The sequence below is a fragment of the Pelobates fuscus genome, chromosome 2 (assembly GCF_036172605.1).
Source record: "Pelobates fuscus isolate aPelFus1 chromosome 2, aPelFus1.pri, whole genome shotgun sequence".
Classification (NCBI taxonomy): domain Eukaryota; kingdom Metazoa; phylum Chordata; class Amphibia; order Anura; family Pelobatidae; genus Pelobates; species Pelobates fuscus.
Genome location: NC_086318.1, coordinates 385,472,408 through 385,499,398, shown reverse-complemented (window position 1 = coordinate 385,499,398; position 26,991 = coordinate 385,472,408). Strand labels below are relative to the sequence as shown.

At 38.1% G+C, this 26,991-nt stretch overlaps 1 pseudogene; it reads right to left on the bottom strand.

The window, feature by feature from the left end:
• LOC134585370 (calpain-8-like) overlaps window positions 1-26,307 on the bottom strand; it is a 39,438-nt pseudogene extending 13,131 nt beyond the window's left edge.
• Between the last annotated feature and the right edge of the window lie 684 nt (window positions 26,308-26,991).

Genomic DNA, 26,991 nt, shown 5'->3' with positions numbered 1-26,991 from the left:
TTTGGATTGATGAGAAACACAAGGGGTTAGGGGAGCTGGAGAGACACATGAGGGAGGCCAGGCAAGACACAATGTAACCCTTTTAAATTTGGTGGGGTGCTCCGGGTGCCTTATACGCGAGGTACACCTCTGGTTCTTGGTATGGACTTATGCAGCTCTACATTAAAATAGCAAATTTAATGAGTAGTTCTTTAACGCTAGATATTTTAATTTTTTAAACTAAAGACTTTTCTTATACACATTGTATCAGAGTGAGACAAGTTGCCCCAATGCCTGCTGTTCATACAATGGCTCCCCCCATCATTAAATAGACAGGTGAGTTTTAATTTAAAGCAGTGATGATTATTTCATCAACAGAACATGGATGACATTTCATGATGCAATGTCTTCCGCCAGGCTCTACCACTTGCTCTGTGCCACCTTTCTGGCAATTAGATCAGGCAATCACTGACACCCGAATGAATACATGCAGGAAGACTTGTTCCTTCACTATGAAATAGTGTTGTTGCATTCACACAGAATCTGTGACTTTTAAACATGGATGGAGCCAAGCTTGTGCTGGCATTCATATAACTACTGGAGCACAGCAATAGTGTAAATCTGTGCATGACTTGCCGACTGACCTCTACGACCCTTGAAACTCTTCTGGGATGTCAGTCTGACTCATACACATTCTGGATTCTCATTGCCTTTTCCAACTGGTCCATGACCTTTGCCACTTTCTATATTCTTAGAAAAGACCTTACATCTGTTAAGTGCTGCTCTGCTCCAAGCTTTCTTTGTCAGGTATTTTATTAAAGAACTTTATAAAATCTTTTTTTAATCTATGACTCGGGTTTCAGGTTTTGCTTCAGGGGTCTAAATATCTCAGTTAATTCAAAAACGTTTAATATTGATTATATATTTTATGAACAGAATGTCTTCATAAAAAGGTCAATAAAATAACCAAACAAAACTCACAAACACGTGATTGATCATCAAGTATATTTCTTGTATATTACATGGTAAACTAATATATTAAATTATATGTGCAATGTAGAGGGAGAATTTTAAGGAACACTGCATAGAAAAAAATAACAATTTAGTAGAAACAAAAACCCATGCATTTAATATTTTTGTATATTGGTGGGTCAAAAGAACAAAAGCTATATAATTCAAACAAAATAACACTATACGGACAGGCAATTTAAAGGGACACTATAGTCAACAAAACAACTTTAGCCTAATGAAGCAGTTTTGGTATATAGATAATGCCCCTGCAGTTTCACTGCTCACTTCTCTGCCATTTAAGAGTTAAATTTACTTTGTTTATGCAGTCCAAGTTACACCCCCCTGCAAGTAACTGCACATGCTTCCTAAACACTTCCTGTAAAGTGAGATCTAATGGTTACATTTCCTTTATTGTACAGTCGGTTTAATTTAGAATGCATTTATCTCCTGCTCTCTTAATAGCTTGTGTGATTAAAGTTCAATGTACAGAGCAGGAATCAAAAACTTCTAAAGTAAACATCTGATTTAAAATTAAACCATTATTTTCATGGTTGTGGCTAGGGCTGCTTAAACAGAAACAAAAGTGATTTAAGTCATAAAAGGCAATGAGATTTCAGAGACATGTTCTATACACAAAAACAGCATCACTACCTAAAGATGTTTTTGTGACTATAGTGTCCCTTTAACCATCAAGCGCTTCAGAAAGCTGAAATTCTTGACGTGTTGCTTTCATGATATGTGTTCACTAGATCAGTAGTATTAATCACAGTGGACTAGATTAATTCACAAAAGGGTTTTTCTCTCCAACTACAGTAAGCCAACTTACGTTTTGATAGCATCTCATCCAGGGCAGTCTTTAATTCCTCTCCATTCAACTCATTTTTCTGCAGGTACATAAAACAAAATGATTGGATGGAAAAATGCATACTATGTTATGTGTCAATTTCTTTTCTTACCCCTTTTATGTTTTCCTCACCCCTTCCCCCCATTTCCTTATTCTTTTAAGGGCCCGGCCCGGCAGCCCAGCAGCCCCACTGGACCCCAGGGAAATCTGGAATTTTCTCAGCACTCCCAAAGGTAGGGAGGCTGGGGGATTACATTTAAAAAAAAAAAAAAAAATGTGAGTGTGTATGTGTGTTAGTGTGTGTTAGTTTTTGTGTGTTTGTGTGTGTGTGTCTGTTACTGAATGTGTTAGTTGTGTTTTAGTTTGTGTGTGTCTGTTATTGAGTGTGTGTCTGCTAGTGAGTGTCAGTGAGCGTGTTAGTTTTTGTATGTGTGTGTGAGTTACCGTGTGTGTTGTGTGTTAGCTTGTGTGTGTCTGTTATTGAGTGTGTGTCTGCTAGTGAGTGTCAGTGTGTGTGTGTTAGTTTGGGTGTCAGTGAGTGTGTTTGTGTGTCTGTGAGTGTGTTACTGTGTGTGTCTGTTACTGAGTGTGTTAGTTTGTGTGTGTCAAACTGTTTCATGTCTGTTAGCGAGTGTGTGTTTGTCAGTGAGAGTGTATATTTTGTAAGTGAGTGTGTATGTATGTCTGTCACTGAGTGTGTGTCTGTCAGTAAATGTGTGTATATGTTAGCTAGTGTGTATGCGTCTGTTCGTAAGAGTATGTGTGTGGTTAAAAAACCCTTCAGCATTTACCTTTCTCCAGCGCCGGGCTCCTTGGCACTGGGGATCTCTCCGCCCCGATCCGCCTCTCAGCTCCGAATGTGCATGCGCGCGCATTCAAATCGCCCATAGGAAAGCATTACTCAATGCTTTCCTATGGACGTCCAGCGTCTTCTCACTGTGATTTTCACAGTGAGAATCGCGTAAGCACCTCTAGCGGCTAACAGTGAGACAGTTACTAGAGGCTGGATTTTAACCCTCAGTGAAACATTGCAGTTTCTCTGAAACTGCTATGTTTTCAGCTGCAGGGTTAAAACTAGAAGGACCTGGCACCCAGACCACTTCACTGAGCTGACGTGATCTGAGTCCCTATAGTGGTCCTTTAAGTGTTTGGGTATCTGCATGCACTGGCATACATACTGCGGTGCCCACCGCCATGTGTTGCGGCCCCGGCCCATGCAGAGTAGGCGTGGGGGGTGGGGGGGTGGGCATGGATCAATTTTCCCCCCGGGGCCCCATGGATTGTGTGTACACCACTGCACGATGCATAAGCCTATTTTTACACGGAAGTCAGTCTGTGATTCCAAAGTATGCAGTGAATGCAAAAACTGACCCGGCCTCATTCTTCACAAAAATGTTTGTAGTTCTACAATAGCTATGCTATAAGGGTTATTCACAAAAGGGTTTATTAAGAGTACATTTTTAAGTAGCTGAACTGGATGCGGAGCTGAGTTGGAGATTTTTTTCCAATTCAGCTATTTTGATCTTAAATTTAAAATTCACTTTGAATTCTAACTTTACTAAATATCCCTTTAAATGGCTTAGTTCTGCAATGGGTCACATGCCTAGCATATGTCTCTGTATACCACTCGACTGCACTACAATGTAGCTCTCTGATTGGCTGTCTCTTCCCACTGTGGCTTCAATACAAGTGAGGATCACTTCTTACACTGAATAACATTGCAATACATCTATTATCATACCTCTGTGTTAAGCTCCTCAATACCAGCTTCAGTATTTACGTCTGCAGCCCCGTTGGGCACGCCCAGCTAAATGTAAAAGACCAGGCAATAAGAATTAAAAGAAGAGGATACATATGTGTTTTTTCCTTCTGTTACATTCTTATTTTATTATTTGACACACATATATTCAGATTAATATTACACATGGAAGAATAAAGCTAGATTTACAACACAATGTTTTATTAAAATTTTTATAGAAAGCAAATGTTCTTACCTCATTTATAACAGGGTTAATTCCAACACAGATGTCCCCACTAAAATAAAACAAAAGTGTATATTTTATATTTATAGCTGCTGGATAAATCAAATTACATAGCTGAGTTAAATGAGCATTGATCTGGATAGAAACAGCTTTGATAGACACCCTCAACATGTCCCATAATTCTGTGGGCAAACACATGATTCAACAAACTCACACAATAACCCACTTATGAAATCTATTTTGATGCCTTAAATCAATTTTAAATTATTTAAGAGAAAGAATTTGAGCAAACGCATGTGATGAGTTACCATAGAAACTTGTGTAAGTTAATTTGCCAAAACTCTTGCAGGAATATGGGAAATTATGACCAGAACAGTAGATATTTATAATTTTATTTTCCAAATGTTGGTTCCCCACTACTTCATCAGTAGTGCAAAAAGCAATATCACATACCCTTTGGCTAGCTATTTGCAATATTGTATATGCTTAAGTTTGGTATTTGAAAAAAATCAAATGCAATATAATTTGAAGGGTCAAGCACACAGTAATCTTTAAAGGACCACTATAGGCACCCAGACCACTTCAGCTTAATGAAGTGGTCTGGGTGCCAGGTCCATCTAGGATTAACCCTTTCTGCTGTAAACATAGCAATTTCAGAGAAACTGCTATGTTTACTTTAGGGTTAATCTAGCTTCTAGTGGCTGTCTCATTGACAGCCGCTAGAGGCGCTTCCGCGCTTCTCACTGTGATTTTCACAGTGAGAAGACGCCAGCGTCCATAGGAAAGCATTCAGATTGCTTTCCTATGAGACTGGCTGAATGCGCGCGCATTCAGCCGATGATGTGAGAAGAGGGAGGAGAGTCCCAGCGCTTAACCCCTTCCCCCCCTTCAGCGCTACGTGAGTGGGACCCTGAGGGTGGGGGCACCCTCAGGGCACTAGTGCCAGGAAAACGAGTATGTTTGTTTTTCTGGCACTATAGTGGTCCTTTAATAAATAGGACCATGTCTTTGAATGTTACACTTACAAAGCTCCAGTCTTTTTCTCTGTGAAAACACGAAGGCAGATATCTGCTTCTTGATAGGGTTCAAAGGTGTGTGGAACAATTACGTAAACTCCAACTGGTAACTTGAAACGGCAGGAGATCTCACGGTGGTCTTTATAGCTTATTTCACGAGCCACATCCTTATATTTCTTGAAGAAATCTTTGCCCAATTGGATCTGATTCGATTTCTGGAGCTGGAGTTGGGAAACAAATATTTTTTCACAATACTTAATTAAATTAGTAACCAAACCTCCAATGTTTTTGTTGCAAGAAAACAAACAAACAAAAAAACAGACCTTTTTTTATAAATTGTTTCATTTGTAATACAAATCCAAAAAAATAACAAACAACCACTGTAGCAACCATTGACCTTTACATTTTATATGTGTGAGTGTAGAACAATAAATAGACAGAGAATTTTCAGCTATATAAAATCACACCATCTTAAGGGGAAAGTCTACGCGCCATAACCAGTACGTTACTTTGTAGTGGTTGTGGTGTCACTGGCAGTAATCTCCTGCCGGAAGAAAATCACAAAGGACAGGTTCAGAAACGTAGAACCGACCATTACTTGTCAGCTCGACCACCAGACCTCCAGCGGCAATATCACAGTCGGGAGTCTTTTTGAAATTCTGCAAAGTCACCAGACGGTGACAGTACCGCTTTAAAACATAGTGACAGGCAGACCAGTGCTCTGTGTCAGGAATGTCCCCATCACTTGGGCTTCCCTGGCTTTATATATATTAATGATATATTTTAGTAAATTTCCTTGCTTGATCAGCCCTTAGGCAGTCACTAGGGCTATTGGCTGTGCTCTCTCTGTGTTACTTCCAAGATGGCTTCTTGCTTCTCTCCTCTGTGGGCACTGTAACTCCAGCCCCAGGTGCTATCAGCCAATGGTGGTCCCTGACCTCTCAGTAGCATGCATTAACTCATGGGCAGCGGGCTCTGCTGCCTGCGTGGCAATTTAATGGACATTCCTGAAATTCCTTCTTAACCCCTTAAGGACCAAACTTCTGGAATAAAAGGGAATCATGACGTGTCAGACACGTCATGTGTCCTTAAGGGGTTAAAGGACACTAGGCATGTGCAAAACCTGCTGCAACAGGGCAGATTTCAAAAGAATCCCATATTTTTCATATGCCTAAATGCAAACACTACTAATGACGAGCGAGTGGCTCTGCATAACTGAAACCTATTACAGAATTAAAGAGAAACTATTTTTTTCCCCATTTATTTTTTGGGCTTAGTACCCTCATCTCCAGCAAAATAATCTAAGTGTTACTAGCCTACTGCAAATATACCTCCTCCCCCCCCCCCCCCCCCCCGCCCCCCTCCCAGTTAAAAAGTACCCCTTTGGAAGAGCCTACACTAAATGAAACATTTCTTTCTTTGTTTATTTTATGTTTCGAGGATTATGGGTAACTGTCTGCACATTAGAAAATGAAGTAATAATCTGGAGTGAACATCTACGGTAAATCCAGGGAGAATGTAAAGACAGACCCAAGTTGATCATTCTGTTACATTTCATCGAATATTTCCTAGGTGAAGCGTGTTTGGAGAAATAGAACAAAAATAACAGTACCTCTGCAGGGATCTGTAAAAAGAGAGAGAAAAATATTTAATTAAACGTTAGCAGATTAGATTTTTGTTTAATTTTGAATGGAATTGTTTTTTCTTTTTTTTTTTATTCTTTATTTTTGTGGTGCTTGGGAGTCACAAAAACAAAAAATTCACATAAAACAGGTAAACTTTTTTCAATAAAACAGGTAAACGTACAGAAAATACCCAAAGTTTAGGGTGGAATGGAAGTATTTTCAATCTATAATTTTGCCACAATGATAAGCATTTTTTTCGCCATTTGGCTCACAGATTAAGTTTGAAAGAGTAACAGTAAAAAATATATATATTTATTTTGTATATTTATTAAATATATAATAAATGTAAGTTTTCATTTTATTTATTTATTTTTTACTGCTACTAATTTTCTCCCTCTACTAGTCACTTCCCACTTGATTTGTGAATAAAATCATTATTTAGTTTATGTTCCATAGTCACCAAATCATCTCTTTTTTTTTTTTTTTTTTTTTTTTTTTTTTTTAAATGCTCGGTCATTGCACATTTCGTTGGTGAATTGGATAAATTTCAGGTTTGAGTTTGGGAACAATAACCCATTGGCTCAAACTCGGATGAATTGCAGTTTGTAACTAGAAGTCTAGTTGTTGTTTGATTTATCCCTATAGATTGTTTTAAACATTGTGCAATATTTTTTTTTTTTAAACTTGTATTCATACACACTTACTTCACTTCATTGTCCCATCGTACCTACCTTATAAATATAGAATCCAATCGAATACAGCTTTGCTCCAAGTGGTTTATATCTCCTGCGATCTTTTTGCATCAGGCTCACAATAATTGTACAGCAGGGATCAGTTATAGGCCCACTGTAATCATTATCATGGTCGTCCAACACAATACAGAACTGAGGGTTGGTCCAAAAAGTTTCTGTTGGCAAAATTAGGTGCTATAGTGAATATTTCAAGAATATTTAAGGTATTTAAAGATGTTTGATCGACATTAGAAACAGCAGTCAGTACTTCGAACAATGCTTTCTCTCACTCTGAATTTTCAACGGTACAGCAATCTGAAAGGCAGTATTGCATGATCTGCAATTATTAAAGGGACACTATAGTCACCAAAACAACTTTAGATTAATGAAGCAGTTTTGGTGTATAGATCATGCCCCTGCAGTCTCACTGCTCAATTCTCAGCTATTTAGGAATTAAACCACAAATGGAATCATGAAGACAATATAATTTGTTAACATGGATATATCAACCACATGCATATCCAGTCTGTGAAATTGGTTTAGAGATATGTGATTTAAAAGATTGTAAATATTTTAAAGAACACTCTAAGTACCATAATCACTACAGTGCGCCAGGAGCTTCAGACTCTCTGAAGGCTGCAGTGGAGGTGGGGTGGGTGACCTAATGGACCCTAGGAAACAAGTAAAACCTCTCTAAAGCAGTTTGACTATTTACCAAGGAGGAAGTGCCTCAATTTTTTTGAAAGAGAAACTAATTAAACTTTTCATTGAAATAATATCTTTACCTTTGTTGTGTTTGCCACCACCAGCACTGAAGCCGGTTTTCCAGCTCCCAGTAAACTGAGTTAGACACCACTTCTGATCCTCACAGCACAGTGCATTGCTCAAATTTATGTTACACACTTCCACCCGAGTGTACTCCTTCACTAAGTCAGCAAAGGGCATCCTGTGAGAACAAGAGAATGTTTAACATTATGTTAAAATACATATTAATGTTGTATGATCGTATTTATGCTACCACATAGTTGTAAGGCGTTCACATATTATTTAATTCTCTGTTTATTTAAATTGGCTTTAAACACAATTTAAACATGTATTTTGTGCAATCTTGGAATTTTATTCTCAATTTGGTTGAGCGACGATGAGCAATTCATATCAATTAAGTTAATCCTTTTAAAAATATCACATTTAATTGAAATATTTTAGTGCAAATTTGCAAAAATGAATGACAACATGCAACCACAAAGACATTAGTATCAACTCAAAAGCAATGCAATCTTTTTCCATTTTCTCTGCTTTGGGATAATCTACCTTTAACCCAAAATGTGTTCTGAGCTACTTTAAAATGAGGCGAAAATGCTATCTGTAACAAAACTGAATACTAATCTATCAGAGCAGCACACACATATATATTCCTTGGACCACAAGAAAGTTGTGCTGTGATAAATGAGACTTTGTCCTTCTTAACCCTTTAAAGGTTGGTATGCTATAACAGAATTATTCCATCATTTGTCGTTAAAGAACACACCAAACTCCATAACCAATACATCAAGCTGTAGTGGTTATGGTGCCACGAATGCCCTGGCGCCAACAAAATTTAAGTAGTCAAACAATTTGCTATCAATTAGATCTCTTATCTGGGGTCCGCTGGGTGCTAGTATCTGCCTCCTGCAGCCCGAAGCTCTCTGTTCTGAGCTAAGCTCAGTAACGCAAGATATAGCTCACTGGCTGAGTGCTACCATGCACTCAGAGCTAACAAGATGCTCCTAGCAGGAACAGGAGAGGCAAAGAGAGTCACCTAAAGGACACAAAATTGTTTCACCTCTTACACTTGGATGCCAAAACACTTGTACCAAAGCTGCTACAGCATGCTGTAGTGGTTATGGTGCTTGGGTGTTCCTTTAACCCCTTAAGGACCAAACTTCTGGAATAAAAGGGAATCATGACATGTCACACATGTCATGTGTCCTTAAGGGGTTAAAAGGCTTATGTCACAAAGTTATGTCCCATCATGTGAATGTGACAGCACAGTTTAGAGCTAACAAGGCAATCATCACTTTCATAGGATATGTACTGACCAGATTGTGATAAAGACATGACATTCAGTTGGTCTTTTAGAGATTAAAGAGATGCTAAAGGCACCCAGACCACTTCAGCTCATTGAAGCGGCCTGGGTGCAGTGTCCCAGCCCCTCTAACCATGCAGTGGTAATTACTGCAGTTTTTGTTAATGAACTGCAATAATTACCTGCCTGATTTAACGCCACCTCTAGTGTTAAACACCACTAGAGGGACGTCTGGGTCATTAGGTGAATTTTGATGCTATACATGAGGACATCCAGCCTCACCTGAATCCCCATAGGAAAGCATTGTATAATGCTGTCATAAGGGGGAAATGCAAGTGCAGCCTGAACCAGCGGCGAGGAAGATCGGCGCTGGACTCAGGAAAGTGACAGGAGGGTTTTTTAACCCATTCTGCACCACTGGAGGAGGGAGAGGGGCAAGCGAAAGGGGCACTACAAGGAGCTACAGGGCCAGGAAAACAACTTTGTTTTCGTAGCACTATGGTTTCCGTTGAAAGAATATTTCACTGTAGGAAAATGTTTTCGTTATATACATAAATCTGTAATATGTTACTAGTGTAACACATGTAACTGCTTCTGCATTGAGTACTGGTCCCAACTTTCACTTGCAAAAAATTGAGAGAGTTCATGTGGACCTTTAAGTTAAGTAGATTGCAATTGTTTTAAATATTGATTTTCACTCTTTATTATACAGATTCACATGGGAATGTGCACTAGAGACATTATTGTGAAGCATATTGTGAGTGACTATGACTCTAAATGTTTCCGAGACACTTATATACTGGTTGGGTAAAGTAAACAAAATGTGGTTTAGTGTGGTGCAACATATATTTTCTACTTTGATTTAATTGCTAAACAAGCCTTATGAGTCTGAGCCAAGACAGCAGAATCTTTAATATCCCATTTCTTTCTCTGATCTTGTTATTTTTAGAAGTTTTCAGTAATTAAAAGGATAGTCTCCCCTGCCAATTGTGAATGTCCCTATTCAATTACACACTTACAAGTCACTTAGTCACAAGGCTTTACCAATAAATTTCCAAACTTCAGTCTCCAAGGAATACATAAATTAATTCAGATTGCGCTCACCAAACCTCTCCATCGTCACGCTTGATGTTAAGAGCATCTTTTATACTGGGATGAACAATGTTCCATTCTGGTGCACTATTTGAAAAAAAAATAAATAAAAAATAAGATAAATCTAACGTGTTGATTTTTTTTTTTTTATTAATACTATCAATATATCACTGGGAGAGGATGTGGGGTGATTCTGGCGTATATAAGCTACATCAGGGCACAGTAGCCCACCAGCTGATTTTAAACGGCAACTTTAAAAATGTTTCAGGCTGTTCAGCATCCCACGAATGATGAGATTTGGATACAGGACCTATAATAATAAAAAAATAAAATAAAAAAACTGCTGACAAAGGTCTCAAAAATATTTAAAAAAAAATGAAAACACTCCAGAATAAGAAATTTTGTGAAAGTAATTTAATATTACAACATGTTCATAATATTATTGCCATTCACACCACTCACCTAAGAAGGTGAAAGTCGTAGGAGTGGTCTGCTGGGTGTTTGCTACATTATGACACCGTATATTTTGTTTACTATAATTATGATTTTTTTAAACCTGTTTTGCCCTTTCAGGCCCACCATTCCACTTTGGGAGAGAAAGGGCGAATTAAAGCTCTATCTAACCAGGCAAAATAACCAGACTGGTATCATGCAGCTACTGGAACCTTCGTACATATTGATATTAGATATATTCTTGATTTCCACCAGAAAATGTTTTGATATTTTCTTTTTTTATTAATATGGCCTCACTGTTTCTGTACATTGCTGTGGAACAACTTTGCTTTGGGCAGGTTTTTTCGAACCAAAACAGATCAGATCAGACTGTCTAGTACATGTCATTTTGGCGTAACTTTGCTGTGATGGCAGCAAAAAAATGTCAACAACCATCTAGTAAATCAACCCCTTAGTTTATGTTGGTGTTGTAAACTTATCCGCCAGTATTCGCCACAATTTGTTTAAATAAGAATCAGTCCAGACACAGGGTCTTCTGCTTTGACTGACATCTACGTATGTGGACAGATCAAAAGGGATGGTAATTGTGTAGATCACGTCAGCTAGCATTATTATATTGAATGCAAATGTTAGCGATTGCCATAGGTCTGTTGCATTGCCATGTTGACTATTCATAAGTATAGATAGGCCTGTTGGATAAGTGTGGTTGTGCAAACAAGTATTTTATCTACAATGAGTAAACAGGATTTGGCAGTTTTACTTGTGTTAAAACAGACATGTCAATGGCAAAAAAAACCTTATCATATGACGATGAAAAAAATTAATAGGGGACTCAAAAAATATTAAAGGGATACATTGAGGCTCCCTAGAAACCTGGCCTTAAGCTGCACACATGCAAAGTCAGTAAGTCTAGTTCCTTAAAGAGAACCATCATTCCCCAGAGTTTATAATAGTATGTTTACTTATCCCTATATTTAACAAACATATATTTGTGAGGTTTGAAAAATAAAATGGAGCTTAGAAATCGACAACTCTTTATACTTCATCTGGATGCCTCCATCTTAACTCCCTGTCAGTATTCGTTATGAACTCTGTCCTTCGCGCCTGGGAGTCAACATAGAGAGAAGTTACAGAAACAAGATTTTTACATTTTATTTCCTCTTCGTTTGCAATTTGTGCCCTGGCTTTACTTTGTCCGAACTGGATTATGATGATGTAATCTGAAAAATCTATAATATAAATTTAATAGAAGTCGGAGCATCTCATGAAATAAAAACAGGTTAAAACAAGTTCTAGGAGATTTGTAAAAGTTTAGAGTAAAGTCCAGAAAGTACCATCTAGTACCAGCAATCTCCAGGTCACCCATACAAATATGGAAAGTTACTGACTAATGCCACATACCGTCACATACCAATATGGTTCTTCATGGCACTTTTTTGGGGATGTAAAATTCCTGTATTTAAGAAGTTCTTGGCTAAGAAAACAATTTAAACTGTGATTTTACTAATTAACACCTGGATTTTTTTACTAAAAGTGTACCATTCACGATACACACACTACTCATTTTCAGAACATAGAGTTCCATGTGTTTAGAGAAATGAGAACAAAATGTCCTATCCAAATAGGTTTCTTATGAGGTTTAAACATACACTTTAATATGACTGATAAAATATAACATTTAATCAAAATTCTATTAAAAAGGTATACAAAAATATATATTAAAAAAAAGGAAAGAATTATATAAGAATATGAGGAAAAGAAAAAGGGAGAAACTAGGGATACTTACAAAATACACTCCAATTCATAGGTATCTGGAACTAGATCAGGGGTAGGCAACCTACGGCACTAGTGCCATGCACGGCACTCGAGGCTGCTAGAGCCAAACAGGCTCAGGCCTATCAGGAGTCCCAGTAAAACTTCAGATATCTGCTAATACGAAGAGGTGGTGAAGGACAATCCTCAATTTATGCATTGCAGCACGTAGAGGAAGTAATCTCAGATAACTTCCTCCCAGCACTTGTGAATGGGAATCCACACTGTAGCAGAGCAGCCCACAGCTGATGTTGCAGCTCCTATACTTGAGCTATACCTGGCCGGCCTGGTCCCCACTGGAACCTAGGGAAGCCATCCACACTGCTAGATATACACAGAAATGCAGAATAACCCTTCCCTCATACAAATAATACGGACAGCCCACACCCAAACATACACACAATCCCCACAAACGCAACACCACTAACAATCCACATACATGCACACAACCCCACATGCAGCCTCTCACATGCATTACCCCAAACAGCCCCCACACACTACTAAACACACAATGTGACTTATCCATCCACACACAATTCCACAAGCAGCTCTCATACACAGCCGATCATACACGATACCATTAACTACTAATGTACAATTAATAGCTCATATACGCACAAATACAACGATACAAAGCAATTACAGTAAAAATAACAGAAGCAGAATACGGCAGCATACACACCTCAATTTAACAAATAGGATCGGCACGCTACGGGACATCACAATCCTATATCGGCACAGTGCTGCTAAAAGGTTGCCTACCCCTGAACTAGATAATAGGATATGTGTATGTAGATTGGTGAGTTTTACATAAGCATACTCATAATATTGGGTATCCTTTGAACACTTATAGTCAAATTAGTAGTGAAACCTCTTAAAAGTAACAGAGTATCTGCAAATGTAGCGATTCCCTGAGAATCAAATTACGGTAAGTGAAATGATTGTATACTATATACTCTAGGTTTGTAACTAGAATTCCATGTATACTATAAACTGGCAGAATTCCTATCAAATGGATGAAACACTTTTTTATAAATAGGCCTTTTTCTCACCTATCAATAAATTCTTCAGCATAAAGATATAAAACGGATTGAAGGGCAACCTTCCTCCTGCTCTCTAAGTGTGGCAACCACAGCTTCTAGGAATAGCTAGGAAATATTGGAATAAAGTGACTCATGTCACTCTGTTCAGACACCGGCATGTTTGCACTCATTGGCTGAGAGTGTCAGCTGAGGTCTGTCAGCCAAAGAGAGTGGCTTTGCACAACCAGGCCTGGCTCAGTGTTAAGAGTCCTCTGGCAGCAGGGAAGGTGGGAAGGTGGTGGTGGGTGCCAGTTGGGACCATTCTTAAATGATTTGACTGCTTACTCTAGGAGGTAAGGGTACAATAACCACTACATGGGCTGTAATGTTTACAATGAATGGCATGTTTGTTTCAGTTTCTTTTAACTGCTATAATTATACTTCTGGATCATGTTGACCTTGAGTTTACTATTACACAGCTGGTGCATAAACCAACTGTTACATAATTTCTGAATATTATTTATTAGCAGAAGTATTTAAGTCCTCTACTAGATTCTTGTTAGTCAGACAGTGAGGACGTGAGTAGTAAAAAACATACTTATCACTCCATGCACCGTTCCATTCTTTATACCCCCAAGGGTTCCGCACTCGTATCAGTTTTACTTTACTTCCACAGTATGGCACCTGAAAAATCACATTGTATAAATTAAATAATAAAATAAATCCCACGGTATTTATTAAATATTGGGTTGTGTTACTATGACTTGCACATTTAGGCTAAAGAAGTTTAAAGGCACACTATAGTCATCAAAACAACTTTACCTTAATGGAGCAGTTTTAGTATATAGATCATGCCCCTGCAGTCTCACTGCTCAATTCTCTGCTATTTAGGAGTTAAATCACTTTGTTTATTTAGCCCTAGTAACCTCCCAGCATGTGACTTGCACAGCCTTCCTAAACACTTCCTGTAAATTAGTCTAATGTTTAGACATCCTTTATTGCAAATTCCGTTTAATTTTGAATTTCAGATCTCCTGCTCTGAATCTGAATCTGAATCTGCAAAAGCTTCCTGTATGTAACAGGAGGTAAAAACTTTTAAAACCATCTGATTGAAAATGAAGCCCTTTATTCCCATGCAGGGTGTGTCAGTCACAGCCAGGAGAGGTGTGACTAGGGTTACATAAACAGAAACAAAAGTGATTTAACTCCTAAATGGCAGTGAATGGAGCAGTGAGACTTCAGATGCATGATCTATACACAAAAACTGCTTCAGTAAGCTAAAGTTGATTTGGTGACTATAGTGTCCCTTTAACTGGAAGATTTTCCCAACTTAAGTTAGCTGTTCAAAGTCATTTTTATGTAAGGTACATCGACAGTGAAAGAGTAGAAGAGTAAGTGTATGTTTGTGTATGTCTGCGTGTGTGTTTGTGTGTGTGAGTGTGTGTGTGTGTGTGTGTGTGTGTGTGAGAATGTGTGTGTATATTTTACCTCTTCTGCTCCGGTGATAGAATAGGCGTGCTTTCTAACCACATTGTTATTAGCAACAGTTTCAGATTCTTTATTCATTTCATCAGTTTTCTGTGGAAAGTAACAAAAATAGGAAACATACATTTTAATGTTTTCTAATATCCCCAGCTTTGTGTATTTTTGAAGAATTTAAACATTTCCTTAAAAGGCATGTACAAGGTAACCTTTTGACATGTTTTATTAACATCTGCGAAATTCTTTTCTGAAGATCCTCTATAATTAAGTCATTAGCATTTTTTCACCAAAGGGCTTTTTATGTTGCATGGTACACCTCTGTTTGCTTGAGGCCAAACATATGAGTATTTAAAGGGGTTGTAAATCCCACTTGTTAATAGGGACAGTAAACAACACTGACAGAAATAAACCGCTTTCTGGAAATAAATAGCAAATCTGCGAATAAATAGCTTCTATCAGGTTCTGTCTATTTGTTTATTTAGCAAGTGATCAGTAGGACACCCTCTCTCCCCCTGCCACCCCCCTCCCCCCAAGTAAATAAATAAACAATAAAAAAAAGTAACAGAATTTGTGGTACTATATAGTTACATTGAAAATTGATACTCTCTGGATTTTCAACATAATACATACACATATTTATATATATATACACACACCTCTTCTATTAGTTAAGCGATAATGTCATTTACATTTTCTGGATTATAGACCGTTATGCTCTATCCTCTAGATTGCAAGCTCATTCAAGCAGGGTCCTCATCAACCTATTATTTCTGTAATAGTTTTATTTGTTGCCCTTGAATCGACACTATAGTCAACAGAACAATTACCGCATAATGTAGTTGTTCTAGTGTCTATAGCTTGCACGTGCAGGTTTTTAATGTAAACACTGCCTTTTCAGAGTAAAGACCTTCAATGCATCTCTCTGAGGAAATGCTGATCGGCACAGCGAGACTTTTTGCTGCGCATGCATAATAGCCTCCCAATGCGTTCCTATGGGAAAGCATTGGAATCCCTGAGATCTTCAAGATTGACGATCTCAGCCAAGGAGGCAGATCGGGGGACGGGACCAGGCGCATCGAACCCTACCCTGGATAAGAGGTACATTTTATTGCCTTTTTAAAGAGTTTGTAGGGAATAGTTATTACATTACACATTGAAGCATGTTACATATCTGTTACACCTAATGTCTGTTCTAGATCTGCTTCAATTTAACATTTTGGATAAGCTTTTTTAAATGATTTCATGTTTTTGGTAAATCTTTAAAATGATCATTTAAATATTAATATATATAAAAAAATATGTATTTTAAAAATATCAATATTTTCAAATATTTTTCAAAATATAAAAAATGTATCCAAAAATATTAAATCTTTTGAAAAACATATTAAAAATTTCAAATTGGAAACTGTCCCTAATTGGAACCGATATCAAGCCACATCTACATAACCTGCTGCCAAAATTCTTTTTTTATGGACAAGTGAGGATATGAAATTTTTTTAGATATGAGAATTTATCTAAATATGCCTGTTTGCAGACCTCAGTTTTGACACTTCTGGTTTAATCAGTTATGTGTTTTCACATAACAAATATATATGTATTATTTATTTTTTACTTCCTGTTTTTTTTTTGTTTACATTTAATAAAAAAATTCTACATACTTGCACATACTTTATTTTTAATTTTTTTGTTTAAATCAGAATGTCTTATTTTTTTAACACAAACCATGATTGTTAGTTTTTACTCTTTATAGTACTTTTTAAAATATATTTTACATTTCGATAAAATAGTAAAATTTTAATTAAACACTTCTGTAACAAACTGTAATCCTTTAAATTGCAGTTTCCTCCCACATATGTCACATGGGTTATAGTAAACATGATTATCAATACTTAGACACTACAGCCTTTGGCATGTTATAATGAAAACTTTTATAGCACCTATTACAATACTGTACAAGTGAACACGTTTTGACAGTTGACTGCATTCCTACTAAACTACTAAAGAACACTTTGTAGATTCCATGCAAGAGAAAACATAGTTGAAATGGCCATCTGGTTAAAAGGTACAGTAATCAATAACTAATAAACCATGTTGTTATATTGTCATAACATTTTGTTAATTCGTTTAAGAATATTAAGCTTATACTAGTTGTATTTGTACATCTTTGTAATTTTGGTGTAGGAAATGATGTTAAACATCATGTTGCATTACATAATTATTGTCACGATTCGGGAACCTAACACGCTAACAGGTCACAGAAAGTAAAGGGTGCAATACCGGTCCTTAGAATGGCCGGGTTATGCACACTAAGAATTAGTCAGGAGACAAGCCAAGTAAAGGGAGCCAGAAAACAGGAGAACGAGAAACAAGCCGAGGTCAAAGGAATGGAGAATACAGGAGAATCAGAATAACAAGCCAAATAATCAGTAACCAGAGAGACGCACGAGCAGACTGCAATACAGGTATCACAAGACCACAACAGGGCACTGAGAGACAGGAAAGGTAAGTATATAAATCCTATGGTTAATTCTGATTGGATAACTTCCCATCAGAATTAACAATCACACGTGGGAGATATTTACACCTCCCACTGTGATTATGGTACTGTGACTTTAACGCCGGGTCACGTGACCGACCCTGGCGTTCGTAAAAACGTGCGGGCTCCCAGCGTGCATCGTTATACATGCTGCCGCTGGGAGGCGAGGAGGAGGACGCGAGTGGCGCCTGGAGCTGAGAGAACGCCGCTCGCCGACAGGTAGGGGAAGGGGAGACCGCCTGCGGTGCCCTGACAATTCTCATGTATGGCAGGTATGTGTTACTAAAATGCTATTTAATAATTTTAAATACCAAAATAATGGGTGTTTGATTCCATTATAAAGACAATATCATCTAGCAAGACTTACGGAGGTGCAGGTGAGCAATGCGTTTGCCTTCAATCTTTTCTGTATTATCTGGAACAAATTTTCTGAAGTATTTTGCAAATAATATAGTTCAGCTGTGCCACCGGTAAAATCCTCAAGGGCTTCTACAGGTACACCTCCTGACAGTGCTTCATAGGACCCATTCAACCTGTAGGAGAAAACAATCATGACATATTACCTGGTAGGACTAGTACAGTGATGTTGGCCATGCCAGCTGTCGTTAAGTAAAATTCCATAAGACTCATCCAACCACTTGTTGATGGAATGCCAAATATGACAGATATTATGCTGGTTTTAGAGCAGAGGCTTACTACAACTATGCAGTCCTTATATACATTATAAATATCTAATAAATTAACCATGATAAATACATCATATGTCTATATAATTAGTAATAATTTTATGAGCGCAACTTAAAATGTTGGATTCATTCGTACACTGTCTTAGTAAAATATATATTTTTTTAATCTCTTTATTAATAATGAGTTACAAGGAATATCATTCTGAGAAAGCTCATTGAGTAATTTTTTTTAGTATTACTTACTTGGCATAGGCTTTTTCCAGAAGTGCACTCCAAAACTCGTTGCCAGCAAGTGACTTCACAAACACCAATTTCCCTGATTTTGTTGGTAGCTGGTCATCCACCACAACATCAACCCACTCGCCATACTGCCAGAACTAAGGGGATCATGGTTACATTGTTACCATTCAAAATGAAGGATCCATGAATGAAAATATTGCAAATTATCAGGCATTCCAAGATATCTCTAAACAGGACCAACAAAAGGTGAATGCATGAAGACTGTAAGAATATAGAGAAGTTATCTAGGGAATATGAAGACGGTGTGATAATGTGCACTGATCCGAATACAGGTCTGTTTCTCATTCCTTGCCTGTTGTACAAGTGTAGCTGACTTTCAGCAGATGTTATGGACTCCTTCTTCCCTGATGCTTTGCCAGGATTATCGAAAACCAATTGGAAACAGCCAAATAGGGTACACTAAGTACAGGGGGTAACCCCTAGTGGAAATAAGCAGTAGACTTGAGAGTAGTGTACCTAAAACTGGGAGAAACTAGCGTATGCCTGTACTACAAAATAACCAAAAGGTATATGAAAAAGAGGCACCAGTAAAAAGACCAAAAGGTCCAAAAAACATAAAAGAATTCATTGTCTACTGAATAGTATCATAAAGATAACAATAACCCAAAAGTGCTCAATCAAAAGAATTCACTAAAAACAAAAAAAGATACAATGTTGATTAACTTGAATAGGCTCTAATGTTTGGAATGATATCGGAGTAATAAGCAACAGCACATGTCTGTGCTGCTTGGGAAAGACGTTTAGCTGGTAATAGCCATAATTATGGGAGAGTGATGGAATGTAAAGGAGTGGTCTAAGTACAGAGAGTATACTGGACAAAAAGCTCAAAGAACTATCTGCGATTGTCAAAATAGAGACCGCAGGTCCTAACGTATAGTTGTTAGATAAGCATAATGTGTGTAATGCCTGATGATAGTGACACAGTTCTGCATGTATAGTAATGGAGCCTGCAAGCGTTTGAATGCTATATATACTATTAAAAGTTACCGTATGTGATAATTGCCATATAGGTAATGTATAATGGTAACAAAGCAAGATACTGTAGAAAGTTCTGAAGTGATAATAGTAGCGGCTCTAAATCTGTGCCACTAATGATAGAGGATCTAGTGGCGTGCTGTAATTCTAATAAAAAGCAGTAACAAAAAGTATAACAGGTAGAGGCTATGCTTGACTAGTGTACTAGGCAATTGGTTGAAAGAGCTGTCTGCGATTATTCGAAATGGAGATCGCAGGTGCATATATGCCTGTAGGGCCTGCAAGCATATGAATGCTGTATGCTGTTGGAAGTTTCAGTATATAGTAATTGACATGTAAGTAATGTATAATGGTAACCGAGCCAAATCCTATAAAGAACGCTGAAGTGATAGAATAGCAGATCTTAATTTGTGCCACTGATGATAAGTAATCTAATGGCGTGCTGTAGTTATAATAGAGAGCACCAAAAAAGAGTTGGACAGATAGGATAGTATAGTACTTGACTGGTAATCAATAATATGAGGATGATAAAATAGAGAATATGGTACTAGTAAGAATAAACAACACGCTAGTGGCTAGCCTCTGTCCCTACAAGGGTATTGAAGTAGTGACTTGCCTATGCTGTCAAAATAATGATAACCAAAGAATGCTGAAGATAGCTAGCTGCAATATCACGGCCAATACACCCCCCGTGCCTTCAAGGGCTCCTAAGTCTAACCCAGCTAGGAAATAAACTATGTGAAAGGAAGACAATTAGAGTTGCTGTCATCATCTAATAAAAAGACGGCATGTGTAAAGCGCCTGACGCGCGCGTTTCGCCAACCTAGCTCGTCAGAGGGGAATGGCAGCATTATCACTTTAAAGGCCCTCTCAATAGTTCCACCACTTTGGAGAATAGATGGAGTCAGAATAATGGGATTCATGCAGAGCAAGCTCTGGTGTCAGGTTTCTCTCTCTTGCTGCTTTACAATATTACCCTGTTTCTGTTATTAATGGACTGGTTGCAAACTGAGATTGGTGGCAGGGCCGGACTGGCCCACCGGGATACCGGGAAATTTCCCGGTGGGCCGTCGGCACCTGGGGCCGGGGTGACCTGCGGCCGCAGGGAGAACTTGAAAGGCGGCCGCAGGGGAAGCTTTTCATGAGGCCGCTGGGGGAGCCGGCTCTTCTGGGGAGCAGGCTGTTCTGTCTCTGCTCCCCCTCCCTCGCGCGCAGCTTAATGAGACCGGAGCCGGAATATGACATCATATTCCGGCCCCAGTCTCTTTCTAGCGCGCGAGGGAGGGGGAGCAGAGACAGAACAGCCTGCTCCCCCAGAAGAGCCTGTTCCCTCAGCGGCCTCATGAAAAGCTTCCCCTGCGGCCGCCAGCACAGCAATCACTCTGCCCACCCACAGGTACCAAAAAGTGTGTGTGTGTGTGTGTCTCTGTCTGTCTGTCATGCTGTGTGTGTGTGTGTCTGTCTGTGTCATGCTGTGTGTGTGTCTGTCATGCTGTGTGTGTCTGTATCATGCTGTGTGTCTGTCTGTATCATGGTGTGTGTGTGTGTCTGTGTCATGCTGTGTGTGTGTGTCTGTGTCATGCTGTGTGTGTGTCTGTGTCATGCTGTGTGTGTGTCTGTGTCATGCTGTGTGTGTGTGTGTGTGTGTGTGTGTCATGCTGTGTGTGTGTGTGTGTGTGTCTGTCTGTGTCATGCTGTGTGTGTCTGTCATGCTGTGTGTTTGTGCCTGTCATGCTGTGTGTGTGTCTGTCTGTGTCATGCTGTGTGTGTCTGTTTGTGTCATGCTGTGTGTGTGTGTGTGTGTGTGTCTGTCTGTCTGTGTCGTGTGTCTGTGTCACGGTGTGTCTGTATCATGGTGTGTGTGTGTGTGTGTCATGCTGTGTATGTGTGTCTGTCAGTGTCATGCTGTGTGTGTGTGTCTGTGTTATGCGGTGTGTGTCTGTCTGTCTGTCTGTGTCATGCTGTGTGTGTGTGTGTCTGTCTGTGTCATGCTGTGTGTGTCTGTCTGTGTCATGCTGTGTGTGTGTGTCTGTCTGTGTCGTGTGTGTCTGTGTCACGGTGTGTGTGTTTGTCATGGTGTGTGTGTCTGTCTGTGTCATGCGGTGTGTGTGTGTCTGTCTGTGTCATGCGGTGTGTCTGTGTCATGCTGTGTGTGTCTGTCTGTGTTACGCTGTGTGTGTCTGTATGTGTCATGCTGTGTGTGTCTGTGTCGTCTGTGTCACGGTGTGTCTGTATCATGGTGTGTGTGTCTGTGTCATGGTGTGTGTGTGTCTGTCATGGTGTGTGTGTGTGTCTGTCATGGTGTGTGTGTGTGTCTGTCATGGTGTGTGTCTGTCATGGTGTGTGTGTGTGTGTGTGTCAGTCGTGGTGTGTGTGTGTGTGTCAGTCGTGGTGTCTGTGTGTGTTTTTAAAAATAGTGTTTTACTCACCTTTTTTTTTTTTTTCCAACGTCATGCTGGTCTCTGCCTCTATGACTGAGATCATCAAGCTTGATGATCTCAGCCAATCCGCACTGACACAGGAAGCGCCTCTAGTGACCGTCTGAGTGTCTGTCACTAGAGGTGTCACTAGGAAGCAATGTAAACCCTGCCTTTTCTCTGCAAAGTCAGTGTTTACATTCAAAAGCCTCCCGGGACAGGCTATAGACACCAGAACCACTACATTAAGCTGTGTGTGTGTGTGCGCCTGCTAGTGAGCTTGCTTGCATGTGTGTGTGTGCCTGCTAGTGAGTGAGCTTGGGTTTTTATGTCAATGAGCTTATGTATATTAGCGAAATTGTTTGTCTATGAGGCTGTGTATCAATGAGCTTGTGTGTGTCAGTGAGATTGTCTGTGTCTGCATGTGAGTATGCTTACTGTATAATTAAATGTTTTACTCTGAAAGGACCAATATATTATATTAGAAAAAGCAATATATATATATATATATATATATTACTCTATTATCTGAGGTGGCAAGATATTTCCTTACATATTACATGCGACAATATATGGCGCAATGACTTATGGGGCTGGCATAGATTTTTTTTTCCAGGGCTGCTTTGTATCCCCAGTCCGGCCCTGATTGGTGGGCAAGGGGGGAGGGAGGATGGGGTGGCTGAAGGAACTTTCCTAACTTAGAGGCGTGCCCAACAATGCAATCTGACCACTTTTATAGTAATTTTATATACATGTTTTACATACTTGTCAAGCTTTTTCTTGCTTTATTTTGGTTAGTATGCTTTTTTAAAAGAGTTTGTTGCTGGTTAAAAGAAAAATGTCAAGTCATGCATGTCCCATTAAACTATTGTTCCTACTTAACAAACGAAACCCAATATGCATTTTTGCCACACAATGTCCGTCTTTGTTATTTCAGCTATTCGCACATCTGCAGGGAATACTGTAGTCTTTACACTATGGAATCACACTGCAGCGGGTATAATGAATCTCAACAAATTAAGTTTTCTTGAACACTAAAATAATGGTTTTGTTAGTCGATGTTACCCTGAAGTGGAAGATTCCTGCATAGTCAATCTTCATACTTTGGTTTTCTGGCACCACAATGGACAGGAAGGTCTTATTCTGTGTAAGGCTTGCGATAGAACACAAGAACCAACAATCACCTGTACAAATAAATAGTTACCGGTATACGTTGGTGGAAATACATTCAGCAGTGGTTTTAATGGAACATACGTGGGGTGCGTATGATGAACAATATTATATAAAGAATGTACAATAAGTTTAAAATTCAACAAAAAATTTTTTTTTCAAAAAAGAACGCAACAGCAGACTACTTGTATAAAAAGTCTTCCCATGTCTTTTCACAGGGTACATTATCTTTTAATTGCATAGTAACATTATTTGGTCATTTATTAGATTTTTGCTAATATAAATTCTAGAGTTTTTTAGATACACATAAAAAGAACACATAAAAACTTCATGCTGTTTTGCAGCACAAGAAAAGTGCTTCGTTAGTATGTAGTAGTATTATGAAGCATTTATGCTGCAGAAAGGAGACAATGTAATTACTTTAATCTAGTAGGGTATCCCAAATAATCTGCCTCCATCGATTTCCACCTTGCAGCATATGAATTGTACATACTACACTACATCCCATAATACATCCTGCAGTGCTCAAATACAAATAATAGTTCTCTATACAGAAAATCAATACTAAAAGGTTTGTATTCTGATAAGCATCTTTTATATTTCAAACCGTCACCGATTTTATTTCCAAAAATATGCTGTTACTTACCCAAAGACCCTTGGCGAACATCTTCGCAAGTAGCTCCATCGATAATAAAACTTGCGTCAGATTTTATTTGCTGCAGACCGTAAAATGTGGAACAAAATGTAGAAGTTAAAATAAAGTAACCAATGTAACAGAAACACTATGGAAGTTTTCATTAGGGTTAGGAGTTCACCAATTTCTGAATGTGGGTCCACTATGCTCTCATAACACTGCACAAGTGTATGAACGCTTTTCCTTATAGATAGATACTTTTCATATTAACTGGCGATTCTTGTAACAAAGCATTGTGCATTGTTTTATCCCCCATCGAATTGAAAGTCTTGTGGATTCCCATCAGGCTATTTTGCTATATTTATACCCAAACAGAGAAAATCCTGTTTCCTTGTGCCATAGCTGTTATAGATCAAACCTGATCTAGAACATTTCAGACCTGTTTAGATGGGTAATAAAGTCTTTCTCAAAAAAAGGTTGTCTCCAAGTGGCTATTCACTAAACAATAAAGTGCCGTGGCTTAGCAACCTTGAAGAGAAGAGTTGAACTTTATTCAACTCTATATCTTAGACTAAATGTTACCAAAGTTGTTTACACAAATCACAACAATTTGTTGGTTGGAGCATAAACCCATCAAGTGTAAAGAGGATATTTATCAAAGTACTGTTTTAAAAACTGCAAAAATGAAAATGGGGAAGGTCACCATTTTATAAATGCTTGTTAGTTCAAGTGGTTTCCATGGTGATAGTTCCACTTTTAGTACTTTAGATCACTTTTTAGAACTCAACATTTTGGTAAATCTCCCCTTAAATCTCAGTGTTAAAATGTGAACTCTGAGCTAGAAAATATGATTTTTAATTTTTTTTTGTATTTTTTATAATCGTCTGCTGCTTAAATCAACCGAGCTATCTCTTTGGCTGGTGTAACTCAAAGTATAAGTGACCTATAGTTATTATTAGAAAAACCTTTCTTTTAAACACTTTTTATTTTATTACATTGATTTTTTTCCCCCTGTCTATATAAATTAATTAAACATAGTAGACAATTACATTTATAGGTCACAAGATCAGTCATTATTTCTTACAACTACAAGTACCAAAAACACACTGGAATATTCACTAAAAATATAAAAATAAATAAATACATAATAATAATAATAGAAAGCCCCAATAAAAACAGCAGCAGAAACTTCTCAGTGACCGCAAAATATTCAGTGAAAACATACACAAAGTCAGCATTCAAAAATAAGTTATACATTATAATTCCCACTAACCACACGTTATAGGCTACGGAGAATCTACAATGTTTGATGTACTGTTATTTTTTTTTTTTGTTGTAAATAATATTTGCTGATCAATACTTAATAAAGATTTACCAAAAAAATATATATAATAATAAAAAGTGCACATACATCAATAGTAAGAAATACCTAAATGTTTCTTTTTTTTATAAATGTAAGTGTCACACCTGAACTGCATAGTATTCTTTAATTTTTATCATTTATATAGCGCCAACAAATTCTGTCTGCACTGTAGTCACCAAACCAACTGTAGCTTAATGAAGCAGTTTTGGTGTATAGAACATGCTCTGCAGTCTCACTGCTCAATCCTCTGCCATTTAGGAGTTAAATCCCTTTGTTTATGAACCCTAGTCACAACTCCCTGCATGTGACTTGCTCAGCCTTCCTAAACACTTCCTGTAAAGAGTCATCTAAGGTTTATTCGTCCTTTATTGCAAGTTCTGTTTAATTTAGATTTTCTTATCCCCTGCTATGTTAATAGCTTGCTAGACCCTGCAAGAGCCTCCTGTATGTGATTAAAGTTCAATTTAGAGATTGAGATACAATTATTTACGGTAAATTACATCTGTTTGAAAGTGAAACCAATTTTTCTTTCATGCAGGCTCTGTCAATCATAGCCAGGGGAGGTGTGGCTAGGGCTGCATAAACAGAAACAAAGTGATTTAACTCCTAAATGTCAGTGAATTGAGCAGTGAAACATGATAAGCATGATTTATACACCAAAACTGCTTCACTGAGCTAAAGTTGTTTAGGAGACTATAGTGTCCCTTTAATAATAATGTTGAAACAAATGAATGCAGTTTCTATCCCAATATTGGATTTAGTTTATAAAGGATATTTCAACAATCCTCTTAAGTGTTAATGAAAGGAATCTCAACGTAGGACTGTAGCAATAAGAGATTCTATGGAATTCTAAGAAATGTTTAATTATTTCTTACCGCAGGCCGTTTCCAGACAATGCCCTTTGCTTTCTCAGATCCTGGACCCCAGTCTTTTAGACCCAAAGAGGATGAAGATGGAGGGAATGCTGGATCTTCAAATAATCTACCTGAGGCCAAGCACTGAGCTCTCAGCTCCTCAAAATCCTGCTCTAAATATTTCACAGGGTTATTAGGAGTGCCAAGCCCTTGAGCTACAGCTCTGTCTCTGGAAATTCTGACAGCGATTCCTGACATGATGTTGTGTCTTCCCTGCAGGTGTCTATAGAATGGGTTCAGGACAGCAGCTGAGAGAGAGCTTTAAAGGCCTTCTGGTCTGATAGTGAAAGCCCTGCAGATGTTATCTGTGGGTGGACTTTAAAAAAAGTCTGTGACACTGGAGACACTGAATGAAAGACAGGGAGGTGTTTATAGGACTGAACATTTCCTTTATAGTTTTACTATACAATATGCCCTAGAACTGTCCTATTTAAATAGTAGATTAAACACTCTAGAACAAAACAAATGTCATAAAGATAAAGTTAGTAAACAATAACTCAGAGATGAACAAGACATTTTATTTTTAGTAGAGTTTGCTTTGTCTGTGAAATTAGCTTTCCTTTCCTCGTTCTGGTTTTATTAAAAAGTGTCACAGCCGCTTTTACGAAGAACATTTGATGCATTTTTTTAATCTCTCAGGTTTTGTTCGTCACTTGCCTCTTTTGCCCCTTTATTAGTATTTTTGAATGTAGCAATCGTTTAACCCCTTCACTACCAACCATATCAATATTTTAACCCCTTTACTAACAACCATCTTAATCTTTTAACCCCTTCACTAAAACCATATCAATCTTTTAACCCCTTCACTACCAAGCAGTTTACAAAAAGAAAAAAAAAGCACTCACAGAATCCCAGAATTTGGGGATTTTGTATTAAACAAAA